Raw genomic sequence first — 17,171 nt, forward strand, 5'->3', positions numbered from 1 at the left:
GTATGAGGCTGATGTTCTTGAGCAAATCAATTAGAAGAAAAATATTATTCATTATTTCAGCATTATACACATATTACATATCTAATAAATTGAATAAAAATTTTTCACGTTTAAAATAACTTTTTTTTATATTAAAACAATGTGGGACCCTGAAATGAACAGATACAAAGACAGAATATTTTATTCTGAAGAAATTCTACCAAAACTAGAATTTGTAACTGTCAAACACATTGAAAACTGAAGTGCTAAGAACATAATAGATTGGTGGGTTTTTACTAGAATCTGGGCAGGGTTTGTTGTCTATAAAGAGGTGGGTGACAATGAACAGCATCAAAGATATTGGAGTGGGAGGTGAGAGGATTTCTTTGAGGCCAGGAGTTTGAGACCCACCTGGGCAACATAGTGAGACCCTGTTTCTAAAAAATTAAAATTAAAAAAATCACCTGGGCATGCTGGTGCATTCCAGCTAATCCAGAGGCTGAGGTGGGACAATCACTTGAGCCCAGGAGCTCAAGGTTACAATGAGCTAGAGCTATGATCCCACCACTATACTCTAGTTTGGAAGACAGAGTTAGCCCCTGACTCTTAAAAAAAAAAAAAAATGGATGAAAAGAAAGAAAGAAGAAAATACTGGGGGAGCAAAAACCAAGGAACCAATGTGTGCATAGATCATATGAAGCATTTCAGTTCCACAAAAGTAAAAAAAAAAAAAGTAAGTTTAAATGCAAATGACTACCTGTCTTCTTCCACACTGAATGCACAATGAATGGCTTTACATTCCAGGACCTATTGTCTCTAATGGAACCCTCAGAGCTTTCCAGTGTATTTCCCGGCGGCACACATTTACACAGATCATTTTCTTCCACCTACTTTTTGAGTATGGATGTACCTGTTCTCTGTTCTCGAACTTTTCCTTCTGTCTGACCATCCACCCTCTTCCTATTGTTGAACCAAATCGAGCCCATCTTTTGTGACCCAAAGGGTAGCTCACACTCTTTTCCAAACTTTTTCTGACCATTTCATTTAGAAGTAAAATCTTTCTCTTTCTAGTTCCTATGAGATAATCATGTGTACAATACAATTTACATTTAATCACACCCTGCCTTTTGATGTGTCTTCTACTATTATCTTGAGCTCTTATTTTGGTTTTGAATTATTATATTCATTTATTTTTCACAAATTTATGTTTACATGTTAAAATTGTATTGTAAGTCTCGATGGCAAGGTCCATGACTCATATTTATTATGTAATTCTCACAACATTCAGTACAGTTTTACAAATACACCTTTACAACTGTGATTTTTCTTTTTTGAGGCTTATTGACCTGCTAAATTTCCTGAGCAGAAATCCTGTAGGTAGGGTTTTGCTTTGGATTATCCAAACTCTCTTGTGTCATGTGAAGACACATCAGATTTTTAAACAAATTTTAGATTTTGGTTTTTAAATGAATTATTCGTATGCCTCCACCTTTCCTCAAATTCTAGCATTGTAGTGTTTGCTCCACGGAAAGCCAATTGCAGTGCTACAAAGAAGGGAAATGACTCTGGAGTTGAAAATGTACTAAGTGTCCTTGGCCTGGCTTGGAGATTGTTTACAGTTCTCAATTCTCCTTTTCTCCTGTTGTTTTTTTTTTTGTTTTTGCTGTTTATTAATTTTCCTTATTGCTTATTTTTCCTGTTGTTTATTTTGTTATGTTACCTGTTTATTTAGTGGTGTCACAAAGCTTGGAATGGAATTGACAGATTTTAGTTTTGCTCCTATTATACACTATGTGCCCCATAGACAGCAGTGAATTTAATGCTCACAACTCCTTGGTGAGATGCATTTTATTGTCCCACTTAATGAGATGAGAAACTTGGGACTTAGAGAGGGTTTTACCTAGGTTGTTGAAACTAAAACTGCGGGGATTGGTTTTTGTATTTTTGTTTTTAGAACACAGAATTTGCTACACACCAAATACAAAAATGAAACCATCTAAGTCAGGACCCAGAGAGCTCCTTTTATTCCACTCTACGTGCCCCAGGGCATCCCAACCTACCCCAGTAAAAACATTTCCCTAGTCCTGCAGTTTTAGGAATGAATGCATAAAAATTACAAAAGGTGGCAGTGGGTGAGGCTGTATGATAGATAAGAAACCTGTGCGATGAGTCAAGGCTATTGTCATCTTGAAGCTAGGTGCACTTGCCGTATTTTCTATCTCCTTTGGTTTTCATGGCCCCTACCATTGTCAGGTTCCTCTAGTTAGAATTAGTGTGAGCGGTTGAATTTGACAGGTGATGATCATCTGGGTTACAGAAAGGAAGCACGTGAAAGGGTTTGCTATAATGACAAGAAATTACAGAGCCGCAATATTCAGTGTGATGCAGCACAAAATCCTCTCCCTGAGAGCTGAAACTGTGTATCAAGCCAAAGCAGTGTTGGTCTGTATGGAGCGGTCACCGGCTACCTTTAGTGATAACGTTGCTAGGATATGAAACTCCAAATGCACTGTTAGTGTGAAAATGAGATTTTTATATTTGAAAAAAAAAAAAAAAAGAGGTGGGGGGAGAAAGGAAGAATAAGGAAAAAAGAAAGAAAAGTCAGGAAAACAGTCAGTCCCTGGTGCTTTTCCTGGGCATTAGAGGCAGAGGGATGACATCACCAGCAGCCTATCAGGGCTCTCCAGCTTTGTTCAGGTTCTGAAGCCATGTCATCATCGCCGATGTAGCCCAGAAATGAAAATAGAACCATCTCTAAATATACAACAATGAGAGTCAAGCACTGCTTTAAAAGGATGAGAGAACCAATAAAAACTCCTTAAATCCTTAAATCATAGAGTCTTCCTTTCATAAAGAAACTAGAATGTGCCTTCTGGAGCCACTAACCCCAGTATTTATTTTAGTCTGTTTGAGACTTTACAAACTGGCAGTTAAAGCTAATTAAAACATGACTGACGCCACCACCCAGTCATTCCAGTTTGCTCCTGGATGTGGGACAGAGGCAGGTAGACTATTCCCTAATAGGCAGCAGCAGGATTATGGCCGCAGTGTCAAAGGGACAGTTTATCTGGTTTGGATATGGGGACACAGGACTCCCCAGAAAGGTGGGCAAGTGGCTGTCATTGTTAGTAGGTTTCACTTAGCTAAAAGCACAGTTTATAGTTGCTGAAGTTTGATTGATCTGTTGATAAACACTAATGTTTTCCAGTTGACAATTTCTCCATGTTAATTTCTTTAACGCTGGCAGACCTGCCTGGAAGGGACCTATAAATAGTATCAGTGTCATCATCCTTTTTAAGTTATTAATGAGCCATCGTGTTTCAAGGGGCTGGGACTTGGGGACAGGTTGTGCTTGACTGCAGTTTCTGACATTGATACGTTAGCATTTGGAACTTGGTTGAGATGAGAACATGTTTTTTAAAAAATTACAGCAGTGGCCAAATGCATCCATAATAAAAGAGAGTTGTTCATAATTAGTGACTAATTAAACTTTGGAGAGAGGAATAAAGTGCCAAGCACCTCTGTGAAGCATGTCCTTGATGCCGAGGCATTAGTACTGTCCCCACCTCAACTGCAGCTGCCCTTCGCTTTCTTTGCTCCCTCTCTCTACACATACCCTGTTATCACTGAGATAAATGAATGCCTGACTCTGGAAATCAGCTTTGGCCCAGACTGTTCTGTCTGCCAACTGGTGACAGGGGACCAGAGCAGACTTCTCCAATTAGCAGGTCCCCCATCAGGCAGCTGGATGCACTGTGTGTATGTTTGTGGACAGCACATTGCAGCAGCTCAGCCTCTGATTGAGGTCTCCTGAACTGATAAATATGAGCCTAAAAGCAAGACAGACAAATGGGTAAAGTAGCACAATACCTTTTGAAGACATTCTCTCAGTCCGACTCTCCCCCAACTTGAAGGTGGTTCAAATGAACACCAAAGACATCATACAATAATGATGATAGTGATGACTGACATCATGCCATCAGGAATCCTAACTAGGTGCATAGCTTCTAAATGGGCATCAATATGAATGGGACACTTTCCCAAGCTGGGTTTGTTACAACAACTCAGGTATTTCTCTAATCTTGAGTTCTCACACTGCACAGAGATGACCTAAGACCAGGATTTTCTGGGCCAGAATTTTCTATTTAGATGCTTGTCTCTCTCATCATTCTATTTTCCTTCACTTTTATTACAATAACTAATCCCCCATTACATTTAACTATTTCCTTCAGGAGCTGCTTTTGGATTCCCAACTCATGACTGAATACATCATTGTCTGATGTCAAAAGTTTCTATATGTATTTTCAAAAAAATAATTTAGTAAATATGTTGTCATGCAATGTAACACATTCAGAAAATCTTTCTCAGGCAGCCTAATTTTAAGAAATGCAATTTTAAGCATACCAGGACTGATGGTCTGGTATGTTAACCCCAATATATGAGGTCTGACAACTTGGGAGCATAGAAATACAGAAAACAGCTAAAACATTTACTGTCCACTAAGGACATTTAGCTCAGCTGAACCAAAAAACAAAAACAAAACAAAAAACAAACAAACAAAAAAACAGGCTTTCAGTTTCTCTGCTGGGTTTACCTATTTCTATTCTTTAGTAAGAGATCTTAGAAAAGAAAAATAACTTAGGACAAAAGGCAAAGCTGATAAACCATTTTTTTCTATGATAAGCTAATTGTCTATGACTCAAAGAACATTATAGAAAATTTGACTTGGTACCTTTCTGCAAATCAACAACTTCCTGTACATAATTATTAGATATACACTGGCAACAAAGAAACAAATGTCTGATTTCAATAATCTTAGTTATATTTAGAAGCATTGCAACATATTTTTGAAAATTAAGGTCACTAATATGCTCACAGTTATAATGAGAAATGATTTCATGAAACTGAAATTTGTTTCCTTATGTAAGAAGATAATTTGAGATATTTAAGGAATAAGTTCAAATTAGTAGATTCAAGCATCACGTAACAGAAGGCTTGATCAAAGTTGAGATATGATTATAAGACAATAGCAGTTTGGAAGAGAAGGGGAAGTTAAGGGGGAGCAATTGTGTTCATTTTCTTTGGGTGGATTCTAAGGTGGCTGTGAAGGCAACTCAACAATAAGAATTGCCAGACTGGTGACAGAGTTACTGGAACACTTACATGTCCTCTCTCGGAAACTAGTGAAGATGACGTATACTCCAGTGAGCTTGTTTAAAGGAAAACTAGAAAGATTATCAGATAGCCCCTGTTCATTCCTTTCACCCCACTACCAGGCAATCGACCAATGCAATCACTGGCAGCTAAGAGGCAGTGGGGGTGACTGAAGAAATTGTGGGAAAATAAAGAAGAGTCAAGTGGTTATATTTACTCAGGCCAAAAAAAACTGTCGAATAACACAGTTTCATACAGGAATTCCATAAAATCCCAGAAAAGTTGAGGAAAAGAAAGGGCATGTGGCCGGGCGCGGTGGCTCACGCTTGTAATCCCAGCACTCTGGGAGGCCGAGGCGGGCAGATCACGAGGTCAGGAGATCGAGACCACGGTGAAACCCCGTCTCTACTAAAAAAATACAAAAAATTAGCCGGGCTTGGTGGTGGGCGCCTGTAGTCCCAGCTACTGGGAGAGGCTGAGGCAGGAGAATGGCTTGAACCCGGGAGGTGGAGCTTGCAGTGAGCCAAGATTGCGCCACTGCACTCCAGCCTGGGCGACAGAGCGACACTCCGTCTCAAAAAAAAAAAAAAAAAAAGGGCATGTTGCCATAATTAGAGTGACAAAGAACAATGTGGAAAGTGAATGTTAGGCAAAGCATGCGACTGAGAATCTAGAGACATGGTGACTTACCAAAATCATATTTTGTAGACTTTCTTGTACTTATCTTTAAAATGAGAGATATTGAACTTGATAATCTCTATTAGCATTGATGGCCTTGATATTGTAATATTTTGTGTTTTACTAAGTTGTGTGTATATCTTTGTGTCTACATGTACATGTATACATAGTTTTGTATATAACAATTTAAATTGCACCATATATACATACATATGCAAATATATATTATATATAACGTATATTTTACGTGGGTATATATGAACATGTATATATGATATATTTTTTATGTGGATATATATTAAAAATGCATGGCCAATCTGGTAGAAATTCTCTCTCTAAAATCTTAGTGTAACCACCCAGTCATAGCAGCCATCTTCCTCTTTATTATTGTAGTATTAATATGTCTTAAGACCATCTCCAAAGGAAGTTCGTATATTCAATTGCAAAACACATTTTCCCACCCCCAAATTCTTTCAAAACTTTATTCAAATATCTTTTCTCAGATGTGGAATAACTAAGGACAATTTTAAACGATTGAAACAAGCAAGAAAAAATATGTTTTAGGTAGTTTTAGTCTATCACTGCAAATTCTGTGACTCAAAGTAACATTATTAGTGAAATAGAACTTAGGTGTTTTTTTGGTGAGGGGCGTTGTTCAGTAGTAATCTCTCTTGGCCTTGATTTAAGGAAGACTCCTCTTTTGCTCAACAAAATAGCAAAGAGTGTTATACAGAGGCTTTGATGTTTTCCACTGTCTTCCCTGAAGTGCTCACCAGCAACTTTAAGTCAACAGTCATCATACTCTTGGTACTGGAGATACCAGATGAATTTTGTTTCCCTAGTAGTTTAATTTTGGGATAAAAGTGGACAAGTTCCAGAAAATAAATGTCACTAGGGTCTTGAATTTTGTCTTGCTATACATGCTCTCTGGATGTAGGCTTTGATCATCATTCTTTTAGGCTGTTTTTTTTTTTCCACCAGGTTTTTGAAAAGATGTCATGCGTGCCTGAGCTAACAAACATATCTGTGTTTTCCAATACCTCTACTGCTTGCTGTCTCAATGTTCTTTGCTCACTGTGTGCAATAGCCATCACACAAGCTACATTTCAGGGTGAGCAGAACATAAGGCCTCCAACATAGGCCTCCTTGTCCATGAGAGCAGGAATGTTCTGTTTCCTTCTTGCAGCAGGGATACAGTTCACAGATCCTTCCTCACCTACTAAAGTCATTGCATAGTCATCTCGTTCTCTTCTTGCCTAAAATACCCCTAACACATGAACCTTTTACTTCAGATGTTTACTGCTCTGTCCTACAGACCATTTATAAATTGACAATGGCAAACAGTGGCTCTTGATGCACATAATAAAACAATGATTACATCATCAAAGAATTACGCAGTTATAGTCCTGTAACTGCCTTGATTGAAGTAGAAGCAGGGTGTAGCAGAGAGTTAGAACAGTTGTTCCATAAATGTTAAGTAACATACATATACATACATATGTATTAAACTGTTTTAAAAATGATAAAATACTTTCCAAGGAAGAATTGAAAAAGAGACAAAAAGAGAGTTTCTAAATAACACTTCATTGTTCAGAAATTCAGTGTCTTAGTCTGTTTCAACTTCTATAACAAAATACTTTAGACTAAGCAATTTCTAAACATCAGAACTGTAATACAGCTTTGCAAGGTGGGAAGTTCAAGATCAAGGTACCAAAAGATGTGATGTCTGGTGAGGGCTCTTTGCTTCACAGGTGATGTCATTTTTCTGTGTCCTCACATGACAAAAGGGATGAACAAGTTCTCCCAGGCCTCTTTTATGAGGGGACAAATCCCATTCATGAAAGCCAAATGCACATGACTCAATCACCTCCCAAAGGCCCCACCTCTTAACTACCATCACCGTTGGGATTAGGTTTCAACATATGAATTTTGAGGGGCACAAACATTCAGACCACAGCATTCAGTACATCTCTTTTAACTCAAATTTTATAGTATTTTGGTATTTAACTCTAATCCGAATTAATCTGTCTGCGTTATTATCATTATAAATAGATATTTGTTAAGTATCTACTAGATAAGTGTTTTCAGAAGTTACAAATATAGACAAAACATACTTTGTTTACAAGTTTGAGTGGCATTCTATTGTATAGCAAAGAAAAGGTCTCCAGAAATTTTACCTAAATTTAGAAAAAAGGTTCATGATGAGTTCATTTATAGAATGATTGGCTAATTCCAATGCCTTGTTTCAGCTATTAAGTCCTCTACATAGATGTTAGTGATGTTCTAATGAATACTCTGCCAGGATTTCAGTGTAATGAGATTTATATTAAAACCTTATAAGGAGAGTCCTGCAAAGAAAGATCACTACCATTTGTTCTTATTCTGTGTCTAGAAGGACACAAAGAAAGAGGTCCCCTGATTTCTCATCTAGTAATTTTTCTGTGATTGTGGCACATTGGCTTGTGTAGATACTGGTTATTCAAACTCACCAAGTTTCAAGTGTCATCAGTGTATTATGGAAAATGGTTGGCTAGTAGACACTGTTGTGTGTTATTGCCTCTTCCATCCTATGAGTGGCATATATTTAGAGAGACACTGCCAGTGCCTCAAGGTAAACACAGCCTTAAAACCCTTCACTCCAAAATACAAACTGCATGTTCCCTCAAGCTAAAGCCTTCCTGGAATATTCTATACTTTATTGATTTTTCTCTTTTCTGAGCTCCCAAAGGTCTTAAAGTCTGTATCATCCCCATTAAGAATGCTTTCTCATACCATCTTGTACTATTAACTAATTGTTTCAAGTGTGTTGGCCTTGTTCAATTTGATGATTCGTGTCTCTTGGGTACTAACCTTTTCCTCTTTTTACCATCCGCTACCACGAAAATCCTAGGAATGCAATTGACAGAAATAGCCCTTTGAATTTTTGGTTAATTGAACAACATACTGAAATCAACAAATTATTTCTTAAACTTGGGTTATGCTTCTGGTTTGGATTGAATTTCAATAAGAAAATGGTACAATAGTCAAGAATCAAGAATTTAAAGTGTTACCTCAGATGTTAGCTAGCTTCTAGACAGCCTATTTTCAAAGAACACTAAATGATTTTAAGAGAATGACTTTTTCTTTTCAGGAAAATTTGAGAACATGAGAATAATTAGGGGAATTATACAAGGCTCAGAAAAATGCATTGAAGAAAACTATGCATTTCAACCCAAGTAACCAGGTTCAGTGTTTACCTCCATCCAAAAAAGAAAAAAAAACACACACAAAAACCTTGGAAATATTCAACTTTTCAAAGTCAAGACAGATAGAGGTAAGCTACAGTATCTGCATATACATGCATGAGTGTTTGTGGTTCTGCATTAGTATCATAGTGGAAATGGTATATATTAAGTCTTAAGCAAGCATCGGGAGCCAAGAGTGAGAAAAATCTTAATCACATGAGGATCTTCTCAAATAACAAACATTAAATAAAGAGGAAGTTTACAGAAGCATGGCAGGAGTTAAGGGGTTCAGCAAGGCATGTTGAATCATCCAGAGACAAACTGTTGGAAGCTGGTACTATTTCTACACCTAAGATACAGAGAGAGAAAACAATGTTACTGGAACCCAAGAGGGCTGGAACCATGGAGAATGAGCTGCCCAGAACAAAACTTCAGTAATGGATAGAGACAGCCAGAGATGGTGTTCTGATGCAGACAGCAACAGGAAAGGGATCTATGCCTCCTTCTGTCTTTTGATGTCCTATTTGTGCTTCCAATGTACTTAACTAGAATTCCGTGAGTATAACAGTGAGAAGTTATAGTCCTTAGGGTCAATCCTTCTGGCCACAGAGGAAGTCCAAACAATATGGATAATAGATAGGGGGCCAGGAAGATGGAGAATAACCAGCACAGTGTACTCCTTTTCTCCTTCAGCTTTTGCCCTTGTCCTTGGTATAGACGATAAAACTCTCCTTTTAAATATAGGGCAAAAAGAAAGTCCTGGCAGCCACTGTGTATCATCTCAGTGTTTGTCTATTTAAGCCTACTTCTAAATTGTTCGTAATTAGTAATATAAGGTACCACCGGCATGCTTCATGCAAGGTAGAGAAGAAAAAAAAAAGCAAGAAAAAAAACCAAGATCAATTAACACAAACTAAGCATTAATACTTCTCTCCGACTCTTTAACTTTTCGTAAGGCCAAAGCTGATAATCATAACTTCCTTTTCTCGTTATCCATTCTATTAGAATGGTCTCACCTGGTCAGGATTCTTTACCTGGTGAGATGACCCAAACCTTTAAGTCACAGGCTCTGAGCCTTTCATGGTCTTGTCTACGTTGGTTTGCCAAAGTTTTCCATAAAGTGGTATTAGGATATTACCAATACCTGCAGTGAATCTTATGGGTTCAAGGCTTAGCCCCCCTTACCCTTATAGTGTAGCAGCAATCTACTTTCCCATGAGTGTTTGTTGAATGGCTAAGGAACCCAAAATAACCAGAGACACATTTCAGCTAGCAATTTAGTGAAATGGCCATCGTCTCTAATGTTTGTGTCAATATGGATAGGGTAGGTTATGCTGTGGCAACAAACGACCATGGAATTTCAGTCACTTACAAGGTTGATTTCTCTTTTGTTCTCTGTATCTATTACTGGTTGGCTGCACCTCTGTTCCACAGAGATTTCACTTCAGGACCCAGACTGATAAAGCAGCCTCCATCTAAGCATTTTTGGTCACGAGACAGAAGAACAAGAGAAGATGTTGAACCAATCACTGATTTGTAAAACTACTGCTTAGAAGTGATAAGTGATACATATCTCCTCTAACCACATTTTATAGGCCAAATAAGTCACATACTAAGCCTGATGTAAATAATTCTCATCCAGGAAAGGACAGATACTACTTATGAACAATGATACAATCCATCAAGGTCAATGAATCCAAAGTTGCTAGAATTAGAAGCAAATTCTTGAATCTGAGTAATCTTGCTATGGAGGATACAAATTTGATGTATTTGTTGTTTGTTTAAGACCAGTTTCAGAGCCTGTAGGACAGCACCTTGACCTTGCAGGGTGCTGATTCTCAGATGGATTCTTTGACTTTCAAGAATAGATGGATGGCTAAAAGATGGATTGCTCATGCCTCCTCTTCCTGTAATTCCATCTCCCTATTTAACCTCACAGTTCATTTTCTACACTTCTTTTCGTGTCCTGTGGCCCAGGAGAGTAATAATTCCTATGGCTTTCTTTATATTGCTTTCTTTGTGTTAGATTTGGCCAGTGGAAAGCACTAGTGCAAAATCAGCAGGCAAAAAAGCAGAGAGGGAGAGAGCTGGGGCTACTTTTTCCAAGCTTTCATTCTCCTTTGACATCTGACAGTGACTTTATTCTCTTCAAGCAGATGTGAAGCCCTTTGGGTGCAATGTCTGTGCCATATACATTTTCTACACCTTCTTTATAACTATATGCAGCCTGATGGCAGTGTTTCTAGTCTGTCCAAATTCACGAAGGTTATAGATGACTGCTGAAAAATTGCTTGTAGAAACCTGTTTGTCATCAAAACTGCAATGAGATACCATCTCACACCAGTCAGAATGTCTATTATTAAAAAGTCAAGAAATAACGGATGCTGGTGAGGTTGTTTAGAAAAAAGAATGCTTTTACAATGTTGGTGGGAGTATAAATTATTTCAACTATTGTGGAAGACAGGGTGGCGATTCCTCAAAGACCTAGAGGCAGAAATACCATTTGACCCAGCAATCCCATTACTGGGTATATACCCAAAGGAATACAGATCTTTCTATTATAAAGACACATGCACATGTGTGTTCATTGTAGCACTATTCACACTAGCAAAGACATAGAATCAACCTAAATGTCCATCAGTGATAGACTGGATAAAGAAAAGGTGGCACATATACACCATGGAATACTATGCAGCCATAAAAAGAAACGAGATCATGTCCTTTGTAAGGACATGGGTGGAGCTGCAGGCCATTATCCTTAACAAACTAACACAGGAACAGAAATCCAAATACCACCTGTTCTCACTTACAAGTGGGAGCTAAATGATGAGAACACATGGCCACACAGGGGGGAAAGAACACATACTGGGCCTGTCCAAGGGTTGGGAGTGAGAGGAGGGAGAGAATCAGGAAGAATAGCTAATGGATGTGGGGCTTAATACAGGGTGTTGGGATGATCTGTGCAGCAACCACCATGGCACATGTTTACTTAAGTAACGAACCTGTATGTCTTGCACATATACCCCTGAACTTTAAATAAAAGTTGAAAATTTTAAAAAAGAAACCTGTTTGCCTGTGAAAGAAGAAAAGATGTTTTTTGTTTTTGGTGAAGTGCCATATTTCCATATTCATAGCATAACATTCGTAACATGGTATTATTCTTATATCCTCAGCAGGATACCTGCATTTTCACTCCTTCAACATTGTTATACATGTGTAATAAATTTCCAGGAATGGAACTATTCCATTAGTATTATTATTTTTATTTATTTATTATTTTTTTTTTGAGACAGTGTCTCGCTCTGCCGCCCAGGCTGGAGTTCAGTGGCGTGATCTCTGCTCATTGCAGGCTCCGCCTCCCGGGTTCACGCCATTCTCCTGCCTCAGCCTCTCCGAGTAGCTGGGACTACAGGCACCCGCCACCACGCTCGGCTAATTTTTTACTCAGTCAATAAAATTACTGCACATGATTCAGGAACATCTTGTTCTTAGGAGAACCATTGCCTTTCTTGATTTTGGTATATCTAACTTTTATCTTTCTATCATAATTGTATCATATAGTATTATAAAATTTGCTTCTTGAAAAATATTTCTTATGAGGTATGTTTGCTGTAGAAAGCAACTATCACCTCAGAATTTTTATAGAGAACCTATGCATTTTTTTTAGAGTTTGGAAAACTCAAAACTTTCTATCTTACTAGTTACTACTACAAGTGTTAATTTTCTGATAAAACAAAGGTTCCTTAGGGGAACAGGACTCAAATAGTTTGTGGGAAGGGGGTAGACTGGGAGCATGTGTTTGGGAGAAGAAAAGCAAAGGAATAAACAAAGAGTAGGAGGAGATAAGGACCTGATTAATGCTTACTACCCTATTTTGGTGAGGATGATCCTAATTAGAAACATCCATTATCTAGGTAGAACTCTTTGTCTGTGGTGGGCAGCCCTCAACATTTCTAAACACATTCATGTCAAATCATTCTATGAAGGAGGAGGACAGATTTGATGCAGCATCTATAACTGCTTTTATTGAAGTGTGTAGCTGAGTATTGCCTCTACACATGCATTTTCTTCAACTTTAATAATACCTGCTCTTCTCTTCAAGAATGCTTCCCTTCTACCTCTTTACTATTAACAATTCTTATTATTTTTTAAGACCTTTTCCCATGCTATCCTCTCCAATGAGCCTTTCCAATTTACCTCTGTCCTGATTAATCTCTCCTCTAAACTGTAAGACTTATTTGCTCATAGGTCTCCCTGGCTAAGTAATCATATACTATTATATTGCTCATGCTGTTTCCCCATCTTATTTTTCAACTTTCCAGTCATACATATTATCTTTCTACCTAACAGAGGTGTTGAGAAAGTAATTTTACAATCCCAGTTCAATGTAGTGCCCTGGAGACTCTATGATGGTTATGTTGGTAAGACACTACTTGGTTGAACCAGTGTGGCAGCCACACCTGTGAACAGAATTGCTTGTAGCTCTTCATGATTTAGGGTATGAAGATTGCCTTGTAGTTTGAATTTTAAAGTGAAAAATGCTTTTGATGTAATAATTCACTCCCTATTTGCTAAGACTGATGGAGAGAAAGAAAACATTTTTATGTAACAAAGAATATCAAAGTGATGAATGAAGGTTTAGTGATGCCATATAAAGGGAGTACCATCAGATGGAACCTAGTATTTTAAAGAAAGCTGGAGTTAAGACAGGGTGATACCTACATCATTGGGAAATGCAAAACAGAGCTCTCTAGGGCTTTCTAGATTTCCTGTGGCCCTTTACAAGGAGTTTGCTTGCTGGCCTTTTAATGCAGAACCATTCAGGGAGTAATAGAATTATAGAGTAGGAAAAACCTAAGGTTTGTGATTCAAAGACATCAATCAATTAGCATCCTATATTCTAAATGCTGGCAGACATGAGTATGGATATGAAGGGTCAAAAACAGAATGAGAAAATAACCCTGCAGTGCAGAGAAATACAAGGCAATTTGGGACAAATCCAAGGAGTATGATTTTTGATCGGTAAATAAGCCTTACTGGGAGAATTATTACACACAAAACACACAAATAAACAATGGTCCTTGAATTGTTTAATTATCATCAAAATGCTTATCTCACATAGGGCACATATATAAATCTATAAATTATTTAGAAAAAGTTCAATAATGTGCGTTAATATTTATAATGATTATTTGCCATATAATAACTGTTACCTAGTCACACATTAAACATTTGCTTTGTTTCGGCCCTTAATGATTTTTGTAAGCCTCACACCAGGGCCACACACTGAGTACCACAAAAAAGGAGAACTCAGACTCCCCCTCGCTGTTCACAGCCTTAGTTCTGAACTGTTGGTCTTGACCCATTTTTTTGGGGCCCCATTTCAGCTTGCTTTTGATCCTCCCAGCCTCAGCACTCATTGCTCATTCTCTCCACTCTAGCACCACATTGCTTTGCTCTTTATTCTTGATGTGTTGCACTATCTTTCCAAGTCCTCCCCCGAGTAGTACTAACTCCACTGCCACAGGTAAATACCCCTCCTGTTCGAACCAGGTCCCTGGACCCCATAGCTCAGTGCTGTTCCCTCTAGGCTCCTGTAACTCTCCCCCCAGGTAGCATATCCTTTCAGCTTATCTATGCTTCACTATGAACACCAGGAAAATCAGTAAAGAGCATACAACTCTCTACTTCCCTGTGATGAAGGGCAGTGTCCATTCTCACTTGTACCAACCATAGTACATATCAAAAGGATGGAGGCACATCAAGAGCCCGAGACAGGTTTTATAATTTATTTGCAGACTAGACAAACCTCAAGAAGATAGGGCAAATGGAGTTGTAGAATGGAAGGTGAGTGAAAAAGCAAACTTCGGATTTTCCACGTTCACATCAATATAGGCTTGTATTAATTATTAGCAAATGGCTTCTAGCTATAAGAATGAATCAGTGATGGCAGACAATGAAGAAGGAGATAAGCTGTAGCATGTTACCGTAGGTTCAGCATGTCCCAGGTAGTCTTGGTCAATGGCTAAGCTCCTCTCTTTATCTTAAGTAGTGGAGCCATGTCCAAGCATCACAGCCTCTTTGCTCAACTCTGCTATTCCCTTGTTGAATCCACCTACTTATCAGCCATTACAGAAGAGATCCTATTAAGTTCGTCAGCACTAGTTTGCTGTTCTAAAGATAATTTTGTTCAGCAGCCAGGTTGCATAAGAAGTTGTCAGTTATCCTACAATTTAATGATTATTATTATTATTTTACCTAAGATAGGTTTGCAACTCTTATAACATTTTTCATAGTCAAATTCTTCACCATTGTGTCATATTAAGCCAAGAAGAGGAAGAGGGAAAATCAAAAAAATTCGTGAAGGTTTGGGCAGGGGGGAATTAAAGACACAGGAAGATTGAGACATGAGTACTTTTCTGTCAAGAGCAGCATTAAAATTTGTCATCTGTAAAGATTTGTGAAATTCTCAGCTAAGTAGTATAATCTTAGTCTACAAACTCAGCAGTATGGAAAGAATGCATTTATCACCCTAAAATTCAAGTTAATAAGAATCCCAAGTCACCATTTGTAATGCTGGTGGGAAATTTAACCTCAGTCACAGTGGGAACTCTCTGCCCTAGGAACCCATTACATGTTGCATATTATACAGCTGATTTCTCATTTTTGATCATTTGTCCATTCAAATTCTTACCTAGTTTCAATGCTATACGGAATCATGAAAGAGCATCAAGATTTCTTTTTTTTTTTTTTCTTATTTAGGTAACTTAGAGATAAACAAGGATATGCTTCGGAGTTAGTCCATTCTTGTGTTGATACAAAGGAGTATCTGAAGCTAGGTAATTTATAATGAAATGATGTTTATTTTGACTCACAGTTCTATAGGATGTATAAGCACAGCTCCAGCATCCGCGTCTGGTGAGGGCCTCAGAAAGCTTACAATCATGGTTGAAGGCAAAGGGGAAGCCAGTGCATCACCTGGTGAAAGCAGAAACAAGAGAGAGAGTGGGGAGGTGCCATGCTCTTTCAAATAACCAGATCTCTTGTGAAGTCAGAGCAAGAACTCACTCATTAAGGCAAGAAAGGCACTAAAGCATTCAAGGGGGCTCCATCCTCAGAGCACAAACACCTCCAACCAGGCCCTATTTTCAACACTAAGGATTACATTTCATCATTATATTTAGAGAGAACAAACCACCAAACCATCTCATCCTCCAAATGCGAAGAAAGTCATTTTGGCAATATGTTCAAACATATCATAACCTACTAACTATTACTGTTTTTGTGCTTCTACTTATTTCCAAAATTTGTAAAGGATTTAGGTAGAAGCTTACATTCAGAAATCAAGCTATCAAAAGTTTCTAAATCCTGTAATTTGGTCCTCCTTGTTAGTTTAACAGGATAAAATAATCATTAACCAAGAATCCACAGCCATTGAGAGTTTGGTCATAAATCAAATTAAGATATGTGTTTACATGTAGCAGGAATTTGCTGAAATTGAATTTAGGACATCTATACTCTTGGAAGTAATTTTGATTCTTCTGATAAGTATGTATCTTTGCCATTTATTTATACAGTTTATTTCCTTCAAGTGGCCAGATACCTCTTTGAGAAGACTACTGATGTCTAAAGATTTAGAATTTCTTCAACATGTTGGAGCTGAGCCATAGTAAGTGTTCAGTAAATACTTGAAAAATAAATTGAGGTCAAAAATATTGTTTTTAAGATATGTGTAGCAGTGAATTGGATTATTATGTCCTAACTCGTATTTAACTTATGTATGTATCCTAATTCAAACAAATCCAATGAGAACACATTTGTAAGCCCAACATCATTATTTCACTGTAGGACTTTTGCTTTCTTTGCCTTCTTACTAAACGCAAACTTCCTCATATTTTAAATGACTCTATATCTTTGAATGTGGAAAAATGCCTTTTAGAGATTTAGGAAAAAAACACTGCAAATACCTCAAACCACAATACCAAGATATCCAGATGAATCCTTGAAAGAACCAGGGAAAGCAAATATGAACAGTGTTTGGTTTGAATTTTAGCTTACCTGTAAGTGTCATAGATAAAAGCAAGAACTCATCCTCTCAGAGAAAGCCCTTTTCTCTAAAACATACCTGATATGATT

This window comes from Nomascus leucogenys, chromosome 4 (assembly GCF_006542625.1).
Source record: "Nomascus leucogenys isolate Asia chromosome 4, Asia_NLE_v1, whole genome shotgun sequence".
NCBI lineage: Eukaryota > Metazoa > Chordata > Mammalia > Primates > Hylobatidae > Nomascus > Nomascus leucogenys.